The sequence below is a fragment of the Capsicum annuum genome, chromosome 11 (assembly GCF_002878395.1).
Source record: "Capsicum annuum cultivar UCD-10X-F1 chromosome 11, UCD10Xv1.1, whole genome shotgun sequence".
Taxonomy (NCBI): Eukaryota; Viridiplantae; Streptophyta; class Magnoliopsida; order Solanales; family Solanaceae; genus Capsicum; species Capsicum annuum.
Window position 1 is genome coordinate 50,009,362 of NC_061121.1, and position 8,586 is coordinate 50,017,947.

General features: G+C 35.0%; 1 long non-coding RNA gene across 2 annotated transcripts; it reads right to left on the bottom strand.

The window, feature by feature from the left end:
* Positions 1-766: 766 nt before the first annotated feature.
* On the bottom strand, positions 767-2,505 carry LOC107847261. 2 transcript variants are annotated; one of them, XR_001667384.2, is made up of 4 exons: positions 2,235-2,505; positions 1,463-1,555; positions 1,079-1,240; positions 767-974 (listed from the first exon to the last, which is right to left on the bottom strand). It is a non-coding gene; the product is annotated as an uncharacterized LOC107847261 (long non-coding RNA). The 2 variants fall into 2 exon arrangements; XR_001667385.2 differs by having other exon boundaries at positions 1,367-1,555.
* Between the last annotated feature and the right edge of the window lie 6,081 nt (positions 2,506-8,586).

Here is an 8,586-nt window from a genome sequence, read left to right on the forward strand (position 1 = left end):
TTCTGATGATAAAAAAAAATTGTCAGGATGTAATATTCAATAACCCAATAGAAACCTACAATCAGAAATGGTTGCGTGTTACCTGTATGGAATATCGCTGCTTCTATTTACTAAAGCTGATATCATGTCTCCTAGAGACGAAAGTGACCTATTGATGTTTTGAGCTTCCTTCAGCCTATCACCTTGGACATTAATTTTTACAAGCCTCTCACTACCACCTAAATCCATAAGCCAAAGCTTGCTCTTTGTGCATTTACCATCGATAAATTTTGGCAGTTACTATGTTACAAAGTATGTTGAAAATGATGAAAAAGATTGAACAGATAAATAATTATTTAGTAATACCAAATGAGTGGAAATGTATAATAAGAGGCCAATTAGAAACAGAATCTATTTTAACAGTGAGAACGGCTACTGTGCTCATTCACATTGTTTGATCCAACATCCCGTGCACTACTTCCAATTTATAACACATTCCAGACTTCTTTGATATTCTCTACTTTAGCTTCTACAAGTTCTCAAATGTGATGAAGTGCTTCCGGAGCTTGTTTTATCTCTAACCTAAAATGATGCCAAAAATTTAAAAGTTCAATAATTAGAGAGAAGAAATCTTATTGTGTCAAAGTGTAACGACATTTCACTTGTAACACAAAAGCTTGAAAGTTTCACTTCTCTACTTTGCAATTTTAAATAATTCTTTGAGAGTCCTATACTTGGCTCCCCTATTCCCTTTTGTACCCTCCATAATGAATGTTTTGTCTTTCCATTTATCCATAAGTAAAGATACATACATTGTAATAGTCTAAAACTGAAATAACAATCGGTGAAACATCTAATAGACAACACCTGCTAAAAGATGGAAATATTAGAGGGAGAATAACTTTTCACTACCAGCTAAATCCATAAGCCAAAGCTTTCTCTTTGTGCATTCACCGTCGATCACATTATTGGCAGTTACCATAATACAAAGCATGCTGAAAAATCATGAAGAATAATAAACAAATAAGTAGTCAGCTAGTAACACCAAATGACTGAAAATATGCAATAAGAGTCCAATTAGAAACACAATCTATTTTACCAGTGAGAACGACTATTGTACTCTTTCACATTGTTGAATCCAACAGCCCGTGCACTACTTTCGGTTTGTAGAACATTCCAGACTTCTTTGATACTCTCTACTTTAACTTCTTCAAGTCTTGGAACATGATGAAGCCCTTCCGAAGCTTGTTTTATCTCCAACCTAAAATGATACCAAAAAGTTAAAAGTTTATCAATTAAAGAGAACAAATCTTATTGTGTCAAAGCATAACAACATTTCACTCATAACATAATAGTTACAAGCTCCAATATAAGAGAAGAACTTTACCGTTTTGATGTTGTCTGTGGAGCTAATAGGTCCCTAATCTGCTCATTGTAGACTTTAAGCACACTGACAAATATGTAATAGGTGAAAGTTTCTCACCTCTCCTTCGTGATTTAAACAATTCTTCGAGAATCCTGTACTTGACTCCTTTATTCCTTTTTGTACCCTCCATGGTGAATATTTTTCCTGTTCCTGTTTGTCCATAAGTAAAGATACATATAGTTTGATCGTCTAAAACTGAAATTACCATCGGTGAAGCATCGACATAGACAATACTTGTTAAAATATGATAAAACTATTAGTGGGATAACAACTTTTTTATTGTTTGTTTTTTTCTCAATCTTGTATAAGGGAACACACTTTGATCATCTCTCAGTGTATAGACATGGTTAAATTTAAATATATTTTTTTGTGGAGCTATATAGAGGAGATTTATCATTAGTTATTTTTCATGTCTTCGTAAACATCTCTTCCTCTATTGAAATTCTATTAATCAAAATCTAAGAAGAAAAAGATAATATGTATGTTAACACTCCAATTAGGCTCCAATAAATTCTTACTATTCATTCAGTTTGTAAACATCTATTTCTCTATCAGAATGCTATTAATATTAAAGTTTTCAATAAGTTGTGCTCTCCTAGACATGCTAGAAAACTTTTGCCTCTGCACTTCTATCTCAGATCTATTTCATAGTTTCCCTTGAAATATTTTTTGAATCTAAGTGTCAAATATGTCATTTTCTCAATACAATGAAGTAGATTATAGTACATAAAGAAGAAAATCATCATCACAACCTATTTTATTAGATCAGTCAACATCAATTAAATTAAAAAACCTCTTTTAAGTTTGAAGATCTTTAAAAAATAGCTACCTGGTTGTGTTATTTCTTCCTTACTGAAGGACGAGCAAAAAACCCCAGGGTATTTGGTTTATTATGAATGGAGAAAGATATCATGGACATAGCAAAAAGGGAAAACATCCTTTACAAAACCCCCCAGTTCTATATCATGTCTCGTTTTTATTTCTGAGTTCTATTATAAGAATGAAGATTAATTCCTCCATCACAGCTTAAGAAAATGCCAACACCAAAAAGGTGTAATCAAGAAAAGCCATGAGGAGGGGAAGATGTGGAAGACGGAGGATTTTTCTGGGTTAATGGTTAATTAATTAGAAAAATAGACGGTAATGAATTAAAATTGAAAAAAGTAATTCAAAAAACTATAATAAAGATAAATATGTCTCCTGACCATTGAGGCGTGCCACATCATCAACTTGTAATGCCTCTTATACATATATAGATTAGGTCAATGATGTCACCCGCACTATACCATCCAAGAAAATACAATGCGGTCGCTATCAAATTATAGTAACACAACAAAGATTGAGGTTGATCCCGCAGGAATAGGCCAAAAATGTCTCTCAAACTTGTTGAAGTAGCCAAAAAATACAAAAAGTAAATAGGGGGATTTTGTAGTCAACAATAAGTAGCAACAAGTTTTGATGGTGGTAGGTTGAAATCAATCTAAGATTACCACTAGTGATATGTACCCTCTGGTTTCCTAACTTTGTAGATTTATCGTGCTTAATCTGACTATCTTAATGCCCAGTATGCAGAATCTGACAAGATAGGTATCACCAACCATCTTGTGAACGCGTTGATAAATTTCACTCTTCACCTTATGAGTCTTAGAGTCTCTCCTTTATAACTCTTATCTTTGATCCCAGTTTAACGGTAACACCATGAAAATGGTCTCGAGATGTCACATAGTGCTGAGGACCAGAAGTGATCCCAAGCTAACCCTTTTACTGACATAAGTCATAAGCAACTGAATAATATACATAAATCTGAATGAAATAAGCAGAAGATAACTCTTTTCTAAATCTGCTCAATACCAAACTAAATTAAAATAATTACAACTCTTCTTTTACAAATAAAATTGGAATCAAATTCCTTAACTCTACTAATTGTCTATGAAGCCTCTATTAGTATTAGTTATAGGTAGCCGGGACATGACCCCTAACTATCCCAAATCAATACGACTGAATAAAGAAAAATAAAATATTGCTCAAACTGTATGACTGACTCGAGCCCTTGAATCAAGAGGACTCATCACTTGCTGACTAGAAGCTACAAACTGTTTGAATATGGTATGCGTGTTACAACTGAACTGATACCTACATTATGAGATAATGTAGCACATAGAAGTATATGTGGATCAGTATTCGAGGATATACTGAGTATATGGGGGTGAATGCATAAGTGAAACATAATATCAATCATCATAATTTGTAAAACAATGCATGCTAAATGTAAATGACTCACATAAGCTGGAATATCTAAAATACAGAAGATCATGAGTAACAAATCATACTTCATAAATCTAGTGAGTCATAACATTTAGTTCTAAAAGCTATACTTGCATTCTTTCTTTAAATCATACTAAGTATAGGAAGGACTCACTCTTTAAACCTGAAATCTGAAACTAATATCTTTCGATAAAGCATAATCTGAGTAAGCTTTGTGAGCCTTTACACTTAGTTTTATAAAAGCTTTCTGTTATTCTTTTCTGAGAAACTATTTTGAAAATCTATACCATTAAGCAGTAAGTAAAATACTTTATCTTAAGGCTTAAAACCAATAGACTATTTTAAGAGTAGTGACATTTTTTTGGGAGGTTCTTCTAACCGACATAAACCATGTGAGCTGACATGGAGTCCAACGTCTTGCCCATGTTGGGTAAAGCTTTTCTATCCTTGCCATTGAAATAGAACCTTAAGTGATCAATATCTTAGCCCAATATGGGAATTTGAAACCTATGGTGGCATGTAGTTCTAGGGCATGAGACCTTGGAATCATAGCCAACTCGGTGCTACATACTACTTCCATACTTATTTCTTAGAACTTTTAGGAAATCCACCTTAAAATAGCAAAAGAGTTCATAATTAAAACCAATTATGCTTCTATTTGTTTTAAATCATAAACCGTATGAATAATGTGGATTCCTATCTTAGCTTAGGATCAAAATATCAATATTTTATTTTGAAAGCACTAATCAAAACTTGTCAATAAGAATTGAGATCATAATCTCCTTATAAAATCACCGATAGTACTTAGGACTCAAAGTATAAAGCGTTAATGCATCAATAATGTCATGACCCAAATTGGGGCCCTGGCCATGACAGGCATCCCGAACCATGGAGGTTCGGGTGCCTCTTTACTATATGGCAATCATGAACGCCATTCACATACGATAAAGAGAAATACGGAAGTAAACAGACGGAATCATGGTCATAATATAAGTTCAATTTAATAATACGAGATGAAATCAATAAAATATCTAGGTAATATCCATCACTGTTTGCAAAATCTCTAATTCATCTGATTATATCAATTTGTCTATAACTGGGATAAGGCCCCTAGTCGGACCCAAAACTAAAATTTCAAAATAATATTCTAGCAACAGGCCTTCTAAAAGAAAGAAAGCTTACCAACTGTACTCTTCAATCTGACAATCTTATGATTTGACGGGACCCTCGGACTGTGCCTCAGACCCTAAAATATAGGGGGTCAATACATATGTACTGGTATGTGAAACAACTCAAAGGTAATAATGTTATTATGCAAAATAGATGAGAATATATTGTGGAAACAATGAACATTATGAAAGTAAAAATACTTGGGCATATTTGTAAATTTCAAAACAATTCTTGACTCTCTCTTTGTTATTCTTCTGAGCCAGTTGGTACACCCTACAAATTGAAAATTCCATGGGCTATGTGGAACCCGCCCTTGACTCGACGGCCGAGCCTCCAATCCAAGTAGCCGCCTGGATTTGGAGATGGTGATACCCCCCATGTGAGCACACCACAAGAATCCCCCCTTCATATGAGATGTCCTATTCATTTTTATTATCCTCCTATGTAGGATACAATATGATAAGATCCGTATCGACAACAACAGTTTCCAGCGATGAGCCCTTACACTCAAACGACTTCTTTGGGTAACCTACTAGCTCTCTTAAGCCCAATTTTTAGTTCTTTTAAACAAACATGATCCATACTTTCACAACATTCAATACTTATCTTGTTAAGGCTGTGTAATCACCGGGTATTGTCATACCCTGACTTACAAGTCAATCAAATCACATCATATTAATATGTAGCCCTTTTCCACTTATTATCATATTAGTGACCACCCTCACTTTTAAAATCAGACGAGAGAGAGTTATGCAATCAATCTTTCATTCAAAACCTTCATCAAAACATTCTTCTCCCAATTACAAAATCAATAGATGGTCACCTCATCTTTGTAATTTGTTTAAAAATCCATGGAAGGTGTTAAATTGACAAAATAAATTTTATCATATGAATACATATTCTCAACATGTCAAAAACAGTAACAAACCTTGACCATTTATCAAGCATTCACCCATTAGTTTTTGTTTAGAAAGTTCATGCCTTTAAGTAACCCATAACAATCAAGATCGGCAATATCATGATAAAAGAGGGAATTTTGATCTTTCATGCTCTAATTTAAACTTTACAAATAGACAAAATCATATATCCCAAGTTTATAGATCATCTTCCATGAAAAATGGTTCAAGACAACACATATTTTCATCAAAACAACCCCATGATGAATAATTTTTGAAAATAATATCGACTATTTCATTATAAATCGTAATTGGGGATCTTTGAGCTTGATAAAATATTTAAACTCATGCCCAAGGTTTTTAGAGTAATCCCCCATACCTTATATAAATTGTTTCGAAGAATGGAACCCCAGTCTTAGCTCTTCTCTTTAAGAATCTTGACTTAGAAGAAATTCTTAATCTATGGGAGAAGAGTTAGGGTTTTGTGTTGAAGAGTTTTGAGGATTTTTGGGCATAATATGCCATAAAGATGTTTTAATCTCGTGTTATTGCCAGGATATGATGAGAGGAAAAGATTGGAATACCCTCCTAAAGTCAAAAATTAAAAGGATCATGAACTGGGCACCCAACGCGATTATCGATGCAACGCAATGCGTCAAAATCGTGTTGAGACACTAGTTCGGCTAATGCGATTACCGATGCGGCACGTCGAGATTCCATTGAGCCACTATCTCGACCACCCAAACATATCCCAAATGTGATCCAAAAAATTCAAAACTTTCCCGGAACAACCCCTTTACACTTTTGAACATGAATCAACCTTAAAAAACTATGTCTCATGGTCAAAACGACCAATCTAGAATCATTAAAGTTTAAGAGCATAAAATAAGGCTAATTCATTTCTATACTTAGAATTTTGTAGATAAATAGCTCCTTAAACATGCCACCAAACTAGTTATTAATTCAAGAATGCTACGGGGCATTACATTATCCCCCCTTTGGGATCATTCATCCCCGAATGATGGCTCGAAGCTCCAATAAGCATGACTTTAAGCACGCTAAGAAAAAAATAAAGAGAATAGTGAATAGCTTATACCTTCTGAGTCGTCATCCACAGTTTCAAAGAGGTTTGGGTATCTAGCCCGCTTATCATCTTCTGGCTCCCAGGTAGCTTCTTCAGCCTTTTCGTTCTTCCACAACACCTTAACCGACGTTATTTTCTTTCTTCTCAACTTTTGAACTTGGGGGTCCATAATAGCAACAGGCTCTTCTTCATATGTCAAGGAGTCCTTCACATTGATTTCCGCTATATGTAACACCAAGGAATGGTCCCCAATACACTTTTTCAACATGGACACGTGGAACACTGTGTACAGAACCTAGACTCGTAGGCAAATACAATTCATAGGCAAATACAATTCATAGGCAACCACACCTATCCTTCTCATAATCTGGTATGGTCCTATATAACAAGGACTAAGTTTTCCCTTCTTCCCAAAATGCATAACTCACTTCATATGGGAGACTTTAAGAAATACTCGATCACCAACCTTAAATTCTAACTCTCTTATCCTAACATCGGTATAGGACTTCTATTGACTCTGACTATATTAAGTCGTTCTCTAATGATTTTTACCTTCTCCATTGCCCGATGAACAAGATCAAGCCCAAACAACTATGTTTCACCTACTTCATACCACCCAATCGGTGATCTATATCTCCTTCTATAAAGTGCTTCAAAAGAAGCCATCTTACTACTGGAATGGTAACTATTATTGTAGGCAAACTCAATTAGCGACCGATGATCCACCCAACTACCTTTGAAATCAATCACACAGGCCCTCAACATATCCTCAAGGGTCTAAATAGTGCATTTAGCTTGATCATTTGTCTGAGGGTGGAATGCAGTACTCAGGTTTACTTGGGTACCTAAACCTCTTTGAAAAGATCACTAAAACTGCGAAGAGAATTATGTACCTCGATTAGATATGATGGATACAGGTGCCCCATGAAAATGAACTATTTTCTCGATGTACAGCTTGGCATAATCATCTCCCGAATAATTAGTCCTTATAGGCAGAAAGTGATCTGACTTGGTTATTAGTCTACAATCACCCAAATATAGTCATATTGGTTCCAAAACCCTAAAAACCCCATGACAATGTCCATATTGATCATCTCCCATTTCCACATAGGAAAGGCTATCTCCTGATAAGTACCACCTGGCCTCAAATGCTTCACTTTGACTTGTTGGCAATTCAAACACTTAGAAATAAAATCAGCAACATTACATTTCATATTATTCCACCAATATATTACCTTAAGGTCATGATACATCTTAGTAGAGCCTGGGTGAATAACATACCTTAAAGTGTGAGCTTCATCAAGGATCCTCTCTCTAAAACAACCCATCCACATTCGGTACGTATAGCCTACCCTGATATCTCAAAATCCCATCACCTCCAATTTTAAATGCCATCACCTTATGTTGCCCCAAATCATTCTTAATTTATATCAAAATAGGGTCTTCGGCCCGCTTCTCCTTAACTTCAACACATAGGGAGGATTTAACTATCTCATTTATAATTACTTCTCCATCCTCAAAATCCAAAAGTCGGACCCCTAGATTTGTTAGCTGGTGAATTTCCTTAACCATTTCCTTTTTTCCTTCCTCAATATGAGAAAGACTGCCCATTGACAGCCTGCTAAGGGCATCGACCACCACATTTGCCTTGCCCAGATGATAGTGCAGGCTCATGTCATAATTCTTCAATAGTTCCAACCACCGCATCTATCTAAGATTTAGCTCTTTCTGTAAGAAAACATACTGTAAAATCTTGTGGTTAGTAA